Here is an 18,014-nt window from a genome sequence, read left to right as displayed (position 1 = left end):
GGAGGGTAAAAATCGTAGAGGGAGACCAAGAGATGAATACACTAAGCATATTCAGAAGGATGTAGATTGCAGTAGGTACTGGGAGAAGAAGGAGCTTTCAGAGGTTAGAGTAGCATGGAGAGCTGCATCAAAACAGTCTCTGGACTGAAGATCACAGCAGCAGCAGCAGCAGCAACAACAACAACAACAACAACAACAAGAGATAAGAAACACATACACTGAAGTGTCAGAAGTAGTGGGACAGCGATATGCACGTGTTTAGATGGTGATAGCAGCGCGTTCCCTAGGTGTAAAAGGGCAGTGCATTGGGGAGTTGTCATTTGTAATCAAGTGATTCATGGCCGCATTATGGGAATTAATATACTTTGAACGAGGATTGGTGCTTGGAGTTAGATGCATGGGACATTCACTTTCGGAAATCATTGGGGAATTCAATATTCCGAGAGCCACAGTGTTAATACCAAATTTGAGCCATTACCACTCATCACGGACAACGCAGTGGCCGACGCCCTTCACTTAACGACCGAGAACACAGACGTTTGCGTAGAGCTGTCAGTGCTAACAGACAAGCTACGCTGCGTGAAATAACCGCAGAAATCAATGTGGGTCGTACGACGAACGTATCCCTTAGGACAGTGCAGTGAAATTTGGCGTTAATGGGCTATGGTAGCAGACGGCCGGCGCGAGTGCCTTTGCTAACAGCACGACGACACGTGCAGCGCCTCTCCTGGGCTCGTGACCACATCGGTTGAACTCCAGACGACTGGAAAACCGTAGCCTGGTCAGATGACTCCCGGTTTCAGTTGGTATGGCTGATGGTAGGGTTCGAGTGTGGTGCCGACCCGACGAAGACGTGGACGCAGGTTGTCAACAAGGCACTGTGCAGCCCGGTGGTGGCCGTGTTTACATGGAATGGATGGGTCCTCCGATAGTTGACCGGAAATGGTTCTACATGAAATTTATTCGCTATTGCAACTTCATAACGGAATTTCAACAATGAAAATTTGTGCCAGAACGGGACTCGAACCCGGGTTTCCCCGCTTATCGCGAGCGGTCGCCTGACCATTAAGGGGCTCCGGAAAGGCTCAAAATCATGAAAAGTTCAATTTTTACTTTTTTGCGTTTTCTGAATCTGCAGACTATTACCTTTTAATAGATATATAATTTATTCAATTCCGAAGACTACAACTATTTTTAAATTTTTTTTGAAATGTGTTCTACATGGGCGTGACCCACTGTGGCGCTGTTAAACTGCTGTCAAATGGTGTTATTATTAACGTCCGTGTTCATCAGATACATTTTAGTGATGTGAGATAAAGTATGTGTTGTGGCTAACCTGTGATGGTTCAATATATATCGCTGGTGTGATTGTCGATTGTTTCATGTTTATTTACTCTGTCGTTATCTCGAAAATATTCGTAATTAATTCTGTTTCTTGAGTCTCTGTTTTGTTGAAGTATAATAATGAGTAAAAGTAAAGTTATTAGAAATCCTCTGAAGGCTTTTAAGAAAAGGAGAAATGTTGGAAAGCCAAAGGTATGTGTTATTACTGTAAACAATAAAGACGATAACCAAGTGAGTGAACCTAACCTCTCAAGTACACCTGCCCATACCAGTCAAAGTGGGAAAGAAAATACTTCACAGAAAAAGCTTGGTTCAATGAGGTGATAAAACCTATTTTCAGAGACTTAGCAGCACCTGAACTGTTGAAAAACTGTATTCACGGAAAAACTCAAAACCCCAATGAAAGTGTAAATAGTGTTATATGGTCGAGAATCCCCAAGACTGTATTTGTTGGAATAGAAACACTTCACTTTGGTGTGTATGATGCTGTTGCGACTTTCAATGATGGCAACATTGTAAGGTGCAGGGTATTTAGAAATATGGGAATGAAGATAGGTTCTAACATGGTACGAACGATGCTTGCTTTAGACAAGGAACGCCTTCGGGCTGCAGACAGGGCTGTAAAGAGTCTAGAAATACAAGCAAGAGTAAACAGGAGGAGGAACAAGAGGAAGCTGGAGGAGGAGTTTGCAGAGGATGAAGATAATCCATCCTATGGACCTGGAATGCACTAAAAAGTTAATCCAATCTTTGTCGCTCGATTCCCAAAACTTTTATTTTCTCATACTAATTACATGTTTTCTAAGGATCTTCCACACATATTTGTTTCAGACTTTCAGTAAATGTTACACAGTACCTTCTGCATAATTTAACACAGCCATTTTCCAAAAAACTGTATATTTTTGAATATATAAATAAAAAATTGCAAAAAATGTTGTGAATTTTCATTACAATTGAAAAAAAATAATCTTTAATAACTGAACTAAAATTTTGTAAAATCCCTGTGTTAAGTTGTAGCCCATATTCCAATAAATAATCTGTAAAAAGTTCAACTTCCTACCTCAAATACTTTGTGAGGAAAGATGTAATTTATAAGCGTTATTTTAACATTGCAAGTATAGGGCGTTCCGGAGCCCCTTAAGCTAACCGAGCACAACTCATGGCCGACACAAACTTCCAGATTCTAGAATAACTCGCGCAAAAGAGAAAGGTCTAATAGCAATAACATGATATATTAATAGTAATGTCATTAGATAATATTACAGAAAATATTGATAATGCAATTTATACTAGATTCTGCACTCACGGCAATTTCTTAGCCGATTTTTTCAGGAGGAATAATGTCTGATTATGCAATGGTGGCTTGAGCCTGACGTTTAACCCGGATTGCCTTCACGCAATCTGATTCTTCGATACAAATACCTAAGGGACCTAACTGAACATTAAAATAAGGGGGAAATGGATACACGAAAGTGGGTTTTGGTAATGGTTATCAAATCTGAGATTGAATACATTAGTAGCCTCCCGAAAACAACCGAGATACCGCTATAAAGAGCTGACCTGTAACACAGTTAGCGTACATCAAAAGAACACTGAGATTACTTAAAGAAAATAATATAAAGAAAAAGATTTCATTATGACTCATGATATATTCTAAAGGAATCCATACCACTGAACACAAACAAATATCTAAGGAACGTAGAACTTACATTTTATATTTCTTTCACTCATTCCGTGCTACAACAATGTCCTGTTTTGACTGTCCAATATTTTCTTGAAATTAGATGTCCTTGCGTGCGCGTGAGTATTTCTTTGCGTCACACGGTTTTTCGAAGCGTTTTATCGAAGATTTACATTTTTTAAGTACACAAAATATACAGGGTGATCAAAAAGTCAGTATAAATTTGAAAACTGAATAAATCACGAAATAATGTAGATAGAGAGGTACAAATTGACTCACATGCTTGGAATGACATGGGGTTTTATTAGAACCCAAAAAATACAAACGTTCAAAAAATGTCCGACAGATGGCGCTTCATCTGATCAGAATAGCAATAATTAGCATAACAAAGTAAGACAAAGCAAAGATGATGTTCTTTACAGGAAATGCTCAATATGTCCACCATCATTCGTCAACAATTGCTGTAGTCGAGGAATACTGTTGTGAACAGCACTGTAAAGCATGTCCGGAGTTACGGTGAGGCAGTGGCGTCGGATGTTGTCTATCAGCATCCCTAGAGATGTCGGTCGATCACGATACACTTGCGACTTCAGGTAACCCCAAAGCCAATAATCGCACGGACTGAGGTCTGGGGACCTGGGAGGCCAAGCATGACGAAAGCGGTGGCTGAGCACACGATCATCACCAAACGACGCGCGCAAGAGATCTTTGACGCGTCTAGCAATATGGGGTGGAGCGCCATCCTATATAAACATCGTACGTTCCAGCAGGTGTTTATCAGACAGGCTGGGGATGATGCGTTTCTGTAACATATCGGCGTACCTCTCACCCGTCACAGTAGCAGTTACAAAACCAAAATCACGCATTTCCTCGAAGAAAAAAGGCCCGACAGCGGTAGATGTGGTAAATTCAACCCATACCGTGACTTTCTCGTCGTGCAATGGAGTTTCCACGACAGTTCTAGGATTTTCGGTAGTCCAAATTCGTTTTGCTGTCCAGTTTCTTCTGTCGGACATTTTGTGAACTTTGTTTTTTTTTTTGTTCTAATAAAACCCCATGTCATTCCAAGTATGTGTGTCAATTTTTACCTCTCTATCTACATTATTCCGTGGTTTATTAAGTTTTCAAATTTATACTGACTTTTTTGATCACCCGGTAGTATAACTTGTAGCGATGCCACACTGCACTTCTTCACATGTCGGCAACGAAACAGTAAAAGGTAATCAAGTCTGTAGAACTACACATAACAAAAGATAGATTTTTGCCATTCATATGTTTCGCATCGTACTACGATCAAGCAGTGCGGCAATGATGTAAATATCTGCGCCCAGCGGGTCATAGTGTTTATTTGAAGCAGTTAGTGCTGGATGCGCGTCTTTGTGTAGTCGCAGTTTACAAAAATGTAATTTTTTACCAACTACAGGTCGATGGCTGCTCTTCTCTTTTATGACAAATATTTTCATTACAGAGCATCCGAAACCCAATAATATTACGCCGGCCGGTGTGGCCGTGCGGGTCTAGGCGCTTCAGTCTGGAACCGCGTGACCGCTGCGGTCGCAAGGTTCGAATCCTGCCTCGGGCATGGCTGTGTGTGATGTCCTTAGGTTAGTTAGGTTTAAGTAGTTCTAAGTTCTAGGGGACTGATGACCACAGATGTTACGTCCCATAGTGCTCAAAGCCATTTGAACCAATAATATTGCAACATGTCGTCAATCACGTGTGTGCAGCCTATACTCGTACATCCATTATGTATTTTCCGTACAGGCGAGACATTTTACTTGAAACTTGATTGCCCGGTGTCGGGGGATAAATATGATTTTGCAATACCTATGTTGTTCCGAATTATGCACGCATGTCCAAAGGAACTTTGCATCGTAATTCGGAATAACACAGACACTGCAGTATCATAAATGGTTATGTTCGGCTACTTGGAGACCAGTTGCAGCCATTCATGGACATCATCTTCCCAAACAAAGATGGAATTTTTATGGATGAAAATGCGCCATGTTACTCGGCCACAGCTATTCACGATTAGTTTGAAGACCATTCTGGACAATTCGAGCGAATGATCCGGCCATCCACATCGGCCGACATGAATCCCATCGAAAAATTGATGGGACATAATCGAGAGGTCAGTTCGTGCACAAAATCTTACACCGGCAACACTCTCGCAATTATGGACGGCTACAGAGGCAGCATGGCTCAATATTTCTTCAGTGACTTGCAACGGCTTGTCGAGTTGCTGGGCAAAGGGAGGTCTGACACGATATTAGTAGGTATGCCATGACTTTTGCCACCTCAACGTGTGGCTCCTGGCCTACAGCGACATTGACTACCGCTTGATGGGGTGTCGGGCACCTGACGCGGTAAGGAAGGAATAGTAGCAGAGACGAATAGGGAAATCATTCTTACGACGGTACGGTCCGCAGTTGAGGAAATCCACTGACATGAGCGACTCGGACGAAAGACAGAGTGTTATGCCCGGCTCTTGGAATCGAGCATCTCGGGAGCGTCGAAATTGGTCAGCTACTCGCAAGTTACTGTCGTGAGCATCTGTGGAAAGTGGTTGATGGACGTTGAATCCTCATCACAGGACGTGGAGGTCGGAGTCTTGCCTGCTCTTACAGAGGATACGCGTCGATTTGTGGCGGATGTGACGACAGAGTAGCAAGGTGATGCAGGCAGACGTTTTTGGAGCACACCGTACAGCACTGTTGTTGAACACGGCGGTCCGCAGGACACGACTGTACGAGTTGCGAAATTGATCAAACGACATCGTCAATTAGGATTGTGCTGGGGACCATCGAGATTGGACCGTGGATCAACGGAAACGTGTTACCCGGTTCGATGAATCACTTTTCTTGTTACTCCAGGTAGATGGGCGTCATAAAGGCGGACGGTCACTGGAGACACGAACCGCGCTGAGGACGCGTGTCGGTGGGAATAACAGTACTCTGCAATGGGGGACGTCGACCTGGGCATCCGTGGGATCTGTGGTGGCGATTGAAGAAACCGAGGCAGATGTGGACTAGGTGAACGATGTTGCATCCCTTCGTGCTTGATACCTTCTCCGACAGCGATGGCATCTCCCAGCAGGAGAACAGCCCAAGTCACGAGGACAGAATCTTGGTACTGTGGTTTGACGAGCAACTCACGTTGACATGTGGACCACCAAATTCGCCTTACCTCAACTCTGTGGAAGATGCTTGGGGCGCTAGAGGGCGCAACATCTGCGCCCACCGGGCCGCAATTATGGGAATTGCTTGACCAGTGCGTAAACAGCTGCTGCCACGTATCTCCGCAAACATACACATGATTGTTGTATCCATGCCATTGAGAAGACGCGACTTAAAAGTTGCGAAACCAGTTGTGTCGGACTGTTGTCAACTTGAATGAATAAAGCTACAGGCGGACTATTGGACTCTTCATTGAGTTTAACACCTGTATTTAAACAGCTGTCTACTGTATGAATTGCCAGTGAAACATGTATAAGAAAATAACATCCGCATCGCTGAATGGGACATCTGCAGAGTTCAAAATGCAAGGTAGGTGAGTTTACAGTTCTATTACTGTCTCGGTCATACTTGTACCTTGGAAAATATAGAGCTTTGAAAACGAAAGGATCACTTACGGTAGCCTTGTATGTGAAACAACATGTTGAAAGTCAGATCTGGATTGTCCGTCCGCAAATTAGGACCAGAACGTATCAACCACACAGAAGTGGGCCCAAGATATATTCTTGTGCGACCTAGTTGTCTCGAAACGAATTTTACCGGCTTGGCCTCCGATTGGCTCTCGCAAAGCAGAGACTTGTAGCTCCGCTAGAAACACCACCGGAGATCGCCTAGAGACACTGTGGGAGCCGGTGAAGAGTAATGCTGCCTAGCAGGGCTTCGATACTTTGGCACAAAAACAGAAGGCAGTCAGGAGTCTGCGAGCAGCCAACACCGTTCTAGTTTCAGATTTCTGTTTATATTCGCCTGCTGATCGCCGTATGTGGATAGACTACGACTCTGTGCCACTCCGCCGCGCGGGATTAGCCGAGCGGTCTGGGCCCTGCAGTCGTGGACTGTGAGGCTCGCCGCGGAGGTTCGAGTCCTCCCTCGGGCATGGGTGTGTGTGTTTGTCCTTAGGATAATTTAGGTTAAGTAGTGTGTAAGCTTAGGGACTGATGACCTTAGCAGTTAAGTCCCATAAGATTTCACACACATTTGAACATTTTTTGTGCCACTCCGCTACTGCTTGCTGTCTCGTCATTGTATGCCCGCAGTCTGTACAAGCAATAAATAACCTTACGCTTCCTGTATTTCATATATCGTAATTTCAGAATTTGAAAGAGGATAGTACATTCAGCGTGACGAATGCTTTTATTGTACAGGGTGATTCAAAAAGAATACCACAACTTTAGGAATTTAAAATTCTGCAACGACAAAAGGCAGAGCTAAGCACTATCTGTCGGCGAATTAAGGGAGCTATAAAGTTTCATTTAGTTGTACATTTGTTCGCTTGAGGCGCTGTTGACTTGGCGTCAGCGGCAGTTGATGCTAAGATGGCGACCGCTCAACAGAAAGCTTTTTGTGTTATTGAGTACGGCAGAAGTGAATCGACGACAGTTGTTCAGCGTGCATTTCGAACGAAGTATGGTGTTAAACCTGCTGATAGGTGGTGTATTAAACGTTGGTATAAACAGTTTACAGAGAATGGGTGTTTGTGCAAAGGGAAAAGTTCTGGACGGCCGAGAACGAGTGATGAAAATGTAGCACGCATCCAGCAAGCATTTGTTCGCAGCCCAGGAAAATCGACTCGCAGAGCTAGCAGAGAGCTGCAAATTCCACAATCAACTGTATGGAGAGTCCTACGAAAAAGGTTAGTTATGAAACCTTATCGTCTGAAATTGGTTCAAGCACTGTCTGCAGCTGATAAGATTAAAAGAATCGATTTCGGTGATTTTATCCTTGCTCAAATGGAAACAGATGAATCTTTCGTTTCAAAGATTGTGTTTAGTGATGAAGCAACTTGCCACACTAACGGGAAAGTCAACCGTCACAATGTCTGTATATGGGGCACTGAGAATCCGTGGGAAACAACTCAGTATGAACGTGACTCGCCTAAGGTGAACGTTTTCTGTGCCATTTCAGCCAATAAAGGTTTTGGTCCCTTTTCCTTCGAAGGTGCTACTGTAACTGGACTACAGTATCTGGAGATGTTAGAGAATTGGCTGTTCCCTCAGCTCGAACAAGAAGCACAACAATTCATATTTCAGCAGGATGGAGCGCCACCACATTGGCACTTATCTGTCCGTAACTACCTGAACGTCAACTACCCGAGGCGATGGATCGGCCGCCAGGCAGCCCGTGACAGAGCACTTCATCACTGGGCTCCAAGAAGCCCTGATCTTACCCCCTGCGATTTTTTCTTATGGGGGTATGTTAAGGATATGGTGTTTCGGCCACCTCTCCCAGCCACCATTGATGATTTGAAACGAAAAATAACAGCAGCTATCCAAACTGTTACGCCTGATATGCTACAGAGAGTGTGGAACGAGTTGGAGTATCGGGTTGATATTGCTCGAGTGTCTGGAGGGAGCCATATTGAACATCTCTGAACTTGTTTTTGAGTAAAAAAAAAACTTTTTAAATACTCTTTGTAATGATGTATAACAGAAGGTTATATTATGTTTCTTTCATTAAATACACATTTTTAAAGTTGTGGTATTCTTTTTGAATCACCATGTATATAATATATGGTTATGAACACCCGTTCTGTGAAAAAAGTAATAGTGGTAATGATACGCGCTACTCCTCCGGTGCTCGTTCCACGCCACTGACGGAGCTGCACAGCAGTGCCTGGGGCCGCGTGGAGTGTGCAGTGGGAGTGTAGCTGTGGTTAGCGCGGCCTGCGCCCTCCCGGATATTGCAGCCGCCTGCTCGCGCTGCCTGCGCGCGGTAATAAACTTGGGGGAAGCCCGCCCCTCACTGGCGGTGGGGCGGGGCGCTCCCGCCCTCTCACAACGAGTTTGGCGCCGGGAATTCGACACACCCCCTCCCCCTCGTCGCCCCCGTAATTAATTGTGATTTGTGGCAGCGTCCAGAGGTTAGTGCAGTGCCGTTCCGGGTTGACTCATGATTCCCGGCAGTTGTAATGTCACGTAAAGCTGGTTAGGACTAGCGGACTATTCGGAAACGGCTCCTGGTCCGGTGGTTCGCCAGGAAACCTTTCGCTTATTCCGAAGCCGGTGTCCCAAATGCTTCTGATGACGCAGTGTACCTGTAAGCTCGTATTGTGCCAGTTTCGTCTTCAGTTATTAAAACAATAAAAACACTCTATAATCACAATAATTTTTGGTATTTTTCCTTCGTAATTGCCAGACGCGTTTCGCTGTACTCGTGAAGATTCACAGTCCAGAATCGGTAGGCCAATCAGGCAGTATCCGCTTGAACATAGTGGCAATCATCCTACGGACCCACTAGGTTGAAGATATCCGTTTGGTAAAACACTGTCATGCTGCGTGAAGAAGCCGGTAACTGCCTGCCGCACATCATCGTCCGACAACGATTATCGGCCGTTCGAGTGCTGTTTCTAAGGAACCGAAGGCGTGATAATCGCACTGGGAGAGATCAGGACTATAGGGCGGGTGCTCGGGTTTCTGTCACTTGGGTTGGCGTAACTTCTGCGTCGATGTGGGGACATGCGTTGTCATGAACCGACAGCTCCGAAACGATAGTTTCTGAGAATCGTGCTGCCCCACACACACGTTCTTCGTTCTCCGATGGGTGTTTGTCCTTCGGCAGCCACGGAAAGAATAACAGTGCGTGGGTGCTATTTGGCCACATTCGTTAATAACGTCGGCACAGTTCACGTTTCCGCGTTTACCGCACTCACGACGAAAAGACAGGAATACTAGTCCCATACCTGCACCTCGGTCCTTACATACCCGCATCGGAGTAGTGCCACGTTGCATATACGATGCAGAAGCGCCCTCAACGGAAACGTTTTGAGCGCCAATTATATATAATTTACTAAAGAAAATGCCACGCTTACAGAGGTAGGCATAATCCGTATCACTTCAGGCCGAGGAGTTACCTTCACAGTCTCGGATGTGTTATTGAATTTAGCATATGTTAAAATTCAGAAGTAAGTAAGAACCACGTATTTTTTAAGAGTCGACATAGGGGTAGCAACTTTCTGACTTTAAAATAGTTAGGGGCAAGGATTGTAGCAAACATAACACACATAGTGTGTAAAAAAAAGAAAGGTATAAAACATTTTAAATGTTTAGAGGAGGCAAAAAATGTTCAAATGTGTGTGAAATCTTATGGGACTTAACTGCTAAGGTCATCAGTCCCTAAGCTTACACACTACTTAACCTAAATTATTCTAAGGACAAACACACACCCATGCCCGAGGGAGGACTCGAACCTCCGCCGGGACCAGCCGCACAGTCCTTGATTGCAGCGCCTTAGACCGCTCGGCAGAGGAGACAAAACCAAATACTTTTTTTATGTGACAAAATGTCGTAGCAGCGCCGTTTTCCCACTAACAAGAGTCAATGAAGATTTGACGCAAGTAAGATTGAGAGACAGTGTTCAGAGTTTTTGCTGGCCTCCTATCGATTTGCTTTTGTGGTACGGGGGGAGGGGGGGCAAGGGGGGAGAGGTGAAGCGTTTGATTTATGAGACACCGCTAGATACTGCAGAACTTGTTCCCCGTTTGGCTGAAGCTGCAGCCATTAGTCGTGAAACACCTGTTTGTTTTTATAGTGTTCGACAATCATTAGCGCGCAGATACCAGTTGTCCAGTAATGTAAACTGCCAGCAGTTTCAGCAACATTTCTAAAAGAAAATTCATCACACTGTCTCTCAACATGACTGAGAGTCAAAATTTTCACAGACCCTCTCTGAGGAAGACGGTGTGCACTTATGACGTTTTTGTAACGTAAAAAGCGTTTGTTTTTATCTCTTCTGAACACTAAAAAAATTTGTACACCTCTCTCTCTCTCTCTCTCTCTCTCTCTCTCTCTCTCTCTCTCTCTCTCTGTCACACACACACACACACACACACACACACACACACACACACACACCTTTCAAGTGCAACGGCCGCTCAGCACCCAATTCCGTTCCATCAACAGGTGTTCTGTGACCTGGCCACAGAGCCGCTTACACGGAGGGGATCAGTGCTACGCTACGCACTCCTAGGGCGTCACCAGAAAGCAAACTGACCAAACGGATATTCGCTGGCAGATTTTTGGATTCTTATTGCGAGGCTCAGCGTCCTGGAAACATGCAATTAACGTAGGAAAAAAAAGCTTCACTATGCTCGTGTATGATGACCTTCCTGTAGGGTGAAATAATCCTATGTAGGAATGAACAGCGATAACGCAAGTATCGAAGGTGAGCTCCGTTCGTCCATTGGATCCAGAACGCAGGCAGATGACGTGCTCAGGATGATGTGATGTTTTTTGACTTCCAGAAATCCGTCGACACATTCCCGCTCCGTAGCTTGATAAGGAAACAAATATCGGGAAAAAAATCTAATTCTGCATCAGTCCCTAAGTTTTTGCTCCATCCACTACGCGTTTCGAAGGTTGTACTACCATTATCAGCGAAACAGTTTTACACACCAGTAGCCGTTTCTAGTTGCAAGCATCGGCGATTTCTTGCAGCACCGACGTTTTATACGCTTCCACTCTACACGAGTTGGTCAATTACGAGGGCCAGTCGAAAAACAATGACTCGTATTTTTTTCTGTTTCATTAGGTTAGTAATGTAGCAGTCGTGAATTTGGCGTACTCGTGCAAACCACGTTCTACAGCCCATTCCAGTAACAGCGTCTTTCATTAACGGATGGGATCTTTGTATTGGTTTAGAGACTGGCCGATTTTGACGTCCATATACGACAGCGTTCTGTGGCAGTATTGCTTGTTGCGCAATCGTATTCATGAAAGGCTGAAGGAGGTGTATGGAGTGGCTACGCTGGACGTCAGAGCGGGTAGACGGAAGCTGAAGGGCGAACACAGCTGGTCACTGACACGCGGGACGGTCGGCCAGCGACTGCAGTGGCTTCACGCAGTGTCCAGCGTGCCGACCCAATCATCCGTGTCACCCTGTCAGGGAGAGCCGCGTCGCCAGTTACCAATCAGTAAAGGCCCGTGTCGACTGTTGGTAATCGGGTTTGTTATGTGGAAACGCGAAGGAACAGCGACGGCATGAAATCAGCAGGAGGAGTTCAAAGTGCTGACAGCAGTTCAGTTATCGAAATGATTGGACGTAGGGAGTTAAAAATAATGGTCCAGCAGCTCCTCATAAACCACACATTTCTGCAGTCAGTGAAAAGCTACGCTTGGACGCATGCAGCGGTCTTTGACGAATGCCTGGATAACGTTACCTGCCATCGTTTCTAGTGCCAGCAGGGGGGGGGGGGGAGGTGGTATTACAGTATGGGGGTATTTTGCGTGGTTAGGGCGCGGAAGAAAACACTGTACCACAGAGGGATATCAACACATTTGAAAACATTGTGTACTTTGTACAGAGGAACAGTTCGGAGATGACTATTGGTTGTATCAGTATGAGAATGCAGCCTGTCGTAAGGCAGCATCCATCAGCCAATGGATTGTGGACAATGACATTCCTGAAATGGATTGCCAGCGCAAAGCCCCGACCTGATTCTAATGCAACGCCTAGGGAATGACAACGTCGACTTCGCTCCAGACCCTAGAGTCCAACATTATTTCCTTCCCTAGTTTCGGCCCTTGAGGTAAAATGGTTTGCCATTCCTCCACAGACATTCAGACACCTCGTTGAAAGTGTCCCCAGTAGAGTTCAAGCAACCATAAAGGCGAAGGATGAACACTCCTCGTGTTAATGCCCACTAACATGTGTTCGTATACTTTCGATCAGGTAGTGTATATGCTTTATTCTATACGAGCCCTTATTTCTCATTCTTACGTGACATGTATGATGGTGGCAGTAGGTTCGTTCTGCAGACTGTCGCAAATGCCGGTTCTGTAAACTTTTTCATTAAGTGTTCCCTCCAGGGATTCCCATTTTAGTTCGTGAAGCATCTCCGTAACACTTGCCTGCTGCTCGAACCTACTGGTAGCAAATCTAGCAGCACGCATCTGAATTGCTTCGATGTCTTCTTTAATCCGACCTGGTGGAGATCCCAAATACTCGACCAGTACTCAGTGATATGTCGCACAAGTGTTCTGCACGCCGTCTCACTTATAGACGAACTACACTCTCCTAAAATTCCCCTAATGAACCGAGGTCGAGCGTTCCTTCTCCCTACAATTGACCTTCCGTGCTTGTTCCTTTTAATGCCGCTTTGCAACGTTAGGCGCAGATATTCAATAGCGTCGACCGCGCCAAGCAGCACACGATTAATACAGTATTCTAACTTAACATAATTGATTTTCCTAGTCATTGCAATAAATTACATTTAGAACAAGCTATTCTCAAGCGTAGGAGAAGCTACAGCTGGGTAGACAAATATCAGTCCAGCAATTCGTGTTGCGCTAATTGCTCAGGACATTCCTATGTTCACATTGTGCAGAGAGGCAACTGTAGATGTTTTTCAGAGCACCATCATCGAGTGTTCTGTGATTTCACTCACTCACTCCGCTAAGTGCAGTCAAACTTGATCAGAAGAGAAGAACACTTCAGCTTCAACCTCTCCATCGTGTACAGACTTCAATAGGCAGCTGCAGTACTGACCTGCAGCGACAGTATCTGAATCGGTCAGACAACGCAGTATCGTCACGTAAGGCTTTTGATAAAGGAATTTGATACAATATTCATCTCATTTCTTTGACAATGATTTTTGACGTAGCGCAAAAATCGGTATTATACTGTCATCAAATACTTCGTCGTAGTTCCTTCAGAAGGGCTGGCATGTACTAACAGAAGAACTGCACGATATCACCTTACAAATTGCTATTTTTAATGCTGTTAATTTCATAGTTCCCAGTCACTAACCGAACCATTGATTTCCCAACACGAATGCGAAATATAACTGAACTATCCCTCCTCCTGTTAATGTCAACATATAATAATAAAATCGGCAGTGTTATGTACACAGTTGGTAGTAGCCGAGTCGTAACGGTATCATTAAAATCGTTTGACATGATAAGTTAACAGTGACCTGATGTGTTTAAGTTTCAAAGGAACAGATTATATCCGCGTGCTCGCCAAGCACTTTCTGATGCTTTAGGCCGATTGTAGTTTCATATCATGAGTTTCTTTACATGTTTCAAGTTCATTCTAATATATTCAAAAATAAGCAAGATTTTTACATACTTGTACATTAGTTGATATGATTATTATGGATGACTTTTTGGCCTTGTCCGTGCTCCTATACCTTGCGTGTACCTATCAAGTTTCTCTTTCACGGCTGCAACATTTAGTCCTCTACATGTCCGGCTGTGACGCTTTGTTTTGTTTGTGCATATCTGTAACTACAGCTAACACATGTTCCACTGCTTTTAGCGCAAAAGTTCAATTCCTATTCACTTTCAACTGCCACTGCTTCATCATCAGTGAATCGGATTGAACCAATTTTCTGTCCTTGACAAATAACAACAGTTCTTTAATTCCGTTGTGAGTGAACAAATAAACATCAGTAGTGACAAGGAACAACCCTTGCATGTATGCTGGGTTTGACTTCTTATCTCCGTCAGTACAGACTGTTGTAATTCGCTTTGAAGAAAAAAGAGATTTCCATCTCCTTGCATAAAAAGGGAAAAGCATTTTATTGTATCTCAGATAATAAAACACCTTTCCATATTTATAGTGTCATAGTTAGCTCCGAAATATTACTTTCTCATTCTGAATGCCCTTCCCCACTACATTTATACAACATCTAGTGTTTCGCAGTTTGTTTATACTTGTTCAAAATGGTTCAAATGGTTCTGACAAGGGAACCTCCCCATCGCACCCCCCTCAGATTTAGTTATAAGTTGGCACAGTGGATAGGCCTTGAAAAACTAAACATAGATCAATCGACAAAACAGGAAGAAGTTGTGTGGAACCGTGAAAAAAATTAGTAAAATATACAAACTGAGTAGTCCATGTGCAAGATAGGCAACATCAAGGAGACTGTGAGCTCAGGAGCGCCGTGGTCCCGTGGTTAGCGTGAGTAGCTACACAACGAGAGGTCCTTGGTTCAAGTCTTCCCTCGACTGAAAATTTTACTTTCTTTATTTTCGCAAAGTTATGATCTGTCCGTTCGTTCATTGACGTCTCTGTTCACTGCAATAAGTTTAGTGTCTGTGTTTTGCGACCGCACCGCAAAACCGTGCGATTAGTAGATGAAAGGACGTGCCTCTCCAATGGGAACCGAAAACATTTGATCGCAAGATCATAGGTCAACCGATTCCTCCACAGGAAAACACGTCTGATATATTCTATACGACACTGGTGACGGCATGTGCGTCACATGACAGGAATATGTTGTCGACCCACCTAACTTGTACACTTAGCGAATGGGTAAAAAGATTCTTCTACCTTGCCCGGTTTAGGTTTTCTTGTGGATGTGATAATCACTCCCAAAAAAGTGATGAAAACATAAGAGTTTGTCACATAAACTGAAAATGAAAAATTATACTTTTCACTCCAGGGAAGACTTGAACCTAGGATCTCTCGTTCCGTAGCTGCTCTCGCTAACCGTGGGACCACGGCGCTCCTTGACTCCGAGTGTCCTTGATGTTGCCCATCTTCGCATGGACTACTCAGTTTGTATACTTGACTAATTTTTTTCATAGTTCCACACAACTTCTTCCTGTTTCCTCGATTGATCTGTGCTCAGTTTTTCAAGGCCTATCAACTGTGTCAACTTATATCTAAATCTGAGGGGGCTGCGATGGGGAGGTTCCCTTGTGAGCACTATGGGACTTAACATCTACGGTCATCAGTCCCCTAGAACTTAGAACTACTTAAACCTAACTAACCTAAGGACATCACACAACACCCAGTGTTTATCCCTGTGGTACATGGTTTTTCACTGCATTGGACAGCTTTTAATGGCCACTCATGAGGCTGTAAATGTACGCTTGGCACAACACCGGTAGGGAGTGCCCACTTCAGTGAACCGTGTGCGTTTGCAGCCTCAGAACTGATCGAAAACGCTAAAGAAGCGACCATTAACCGCTGTCCACTATAGTGGAAGCCATGCACCACAGGGATATATACACGTCAGCCAGCTGCAGTAAACAGAAGACGATCGTTTTCTTTTATCAAAACTAAGGCGTGGCGCTAGATTTGATCAAATAAATTTGATGAAAAGCAACATTTGACAAAAGTTCCTTACTGCACTGAGTCAAATATATTTGACAAAGCAACTTTTTCAAAGATATTTGATAGTGTAATACCGACCCAACAGGTGTAGCTTTTTTCCGGCTGTGACCGAGACGCTATCTGCCACACTTTACGAGCAACGGTCGGCGATCACAGCCCGCCTACAGGGGTTGTGGTTCGTGCGTAGCCTTCTGAAAAGTGGAACAATAAGTGGTGATGGAGGTGTCGACAGTGCGGCCTGAGACACTGTGACTGTGCGGCGACGTTACAGCGGCAGTCTACGAGCCCTTGGGTCAGGAGTGCAGACCACAGAGAATAGGCTGCCGCTTTTAGTCGTAATGGGTTCGCTGAAAAGCTCCGAGCGCTGAAGCTAACGCCGTGTTTAAAGCACTCCCAGCTACCAGCGCTGCAGTGCTCACGCGCGCGTTCTGCCAAGGGAAGCTGCCCTCAGATTTAGTGGTAAAATGGCTCAGAAACTGAACACAGATCAAGTACGAAAGCAGGAAGAAGGGGTTCTGAACTGTGAAAAAAGAAGCAAAATGGAATCAGTGCACGGTCCAAGCTCAAGATACGCAGATCGAGCACCCCGCAAGAACACGGCGTCATGGTTGGGTGTCACGGTAGATCAGTTTTCAAATCTCTCTCGTGCCCCATTTTTGCACAAATTTATGTATCTGTCCGTCGGGTCAAAAAATGGTTCAAATGGCTCTGAGCACTATGGGACTTAACTGCTGAGGTCATCAGTCCCCTAGAACTTAGAACTACTTAAACCTAACTAACCTAAGGACATCACATACATCCATGCCCGAGGCAGGATTCGAACCTGCGACCGTGGCGGTCTCGCGGTTCCAGACTGTAGCGCCTAGAACCGCTCGGCCACTCCGACCGGCCCGTCGGGTCATTGGCGTGTCTGTTTTCCTTCTGTAGTCTTGGCAATTGCCCTACTATACATTCATTATAGATTGAGTCCTGTGGTAAGAATATATTATCGTTGAAAGTAAATGTGTTAAATAGTGACTGCAGCCGAGATGCCTCATATACCTCTCACAGAAATGAAAACAACAAATAAAGGGGTACGAACTATGTTACAAAGAAGGAATTCAAGAGTCAAAACTTCCAAAACGGAACACAAGAGGCGTAAAATGTGGTACTTGTGTAGAACAAATAGGAGGTACGTATGACTGGAGGTCCCTTCGTTACACGTTCCTGTTGCAAACGGACGTTACATCACGATACAGACACAAATTTGAATACAGCGAATTTACACATTAGTGAACAGACGGAGAGTTCGTAATTTAATGAGAAAAAGGTGAGGCTAGAGGGAGATTTAAACCGGGATCTCCCTCTTCACAGTGCAACACTGTGACCACGTGACCATGACGTCACAGTCATTCAGTGTCGCTCGGTGTTTCATATTTCGAGCTTGGACCGTTCACTGTTTTTATTTAGCGTTTTTCCTCACAATTCAGTACACTTTCTTCCTCCTTTCATGCTTGATCTGTTTTCAGTTTTTGACAGGCTATCCAATGGGCCATCTTAACACTAAATCTGAGGGGGGTGCGATGGAAAGTTTCCCTTGTGAGCAACACGACGGCGCCATGTCTGGGAGAACACTTTTTTCCCTCTTTTTTTTCTTCAGATTCTTAGCGTGGATGCCTTTTCACCACAGGGAACTAAATTTCTCCTCCCTAAGTCAT

At 44.6% G+C, this 18,014-nt stretch overlaps 1 protein-coding gene across 6 annotated transcripts in view; it reads left to right on the top strand.

Annotated features, from left to right (window-relative positions):
* LOC126201359 (arfGAP with SH3 domain, ANK repeat and PH domain-containing protein) overlaps nt 1-18,014 on the top strand; it is a 315,685-nt gene that overhangs the window by 141,039 nt on the left and 156,632 nt on the right. The window lies entirely within an intron of this gene.

Source organism: Schistocerca nitens, chromosome 1 (assembly GCF_023898315.1).
Source record: "Schistocerca nitens isolate TAMUIC-IGC-003100 chromosome 1, iqSchNite1.1, whole genome shotgun sequence".
Taxonomy (NCBI): Eukaryota; Metazoa; Arthropoda; class Insecta; order Orthoptera; family Acrididae; genus Schistocerca; species Schistocerca nitens.
This window is presented reverse-complemented; position numbering and strand designations above follow the sequence as displayed.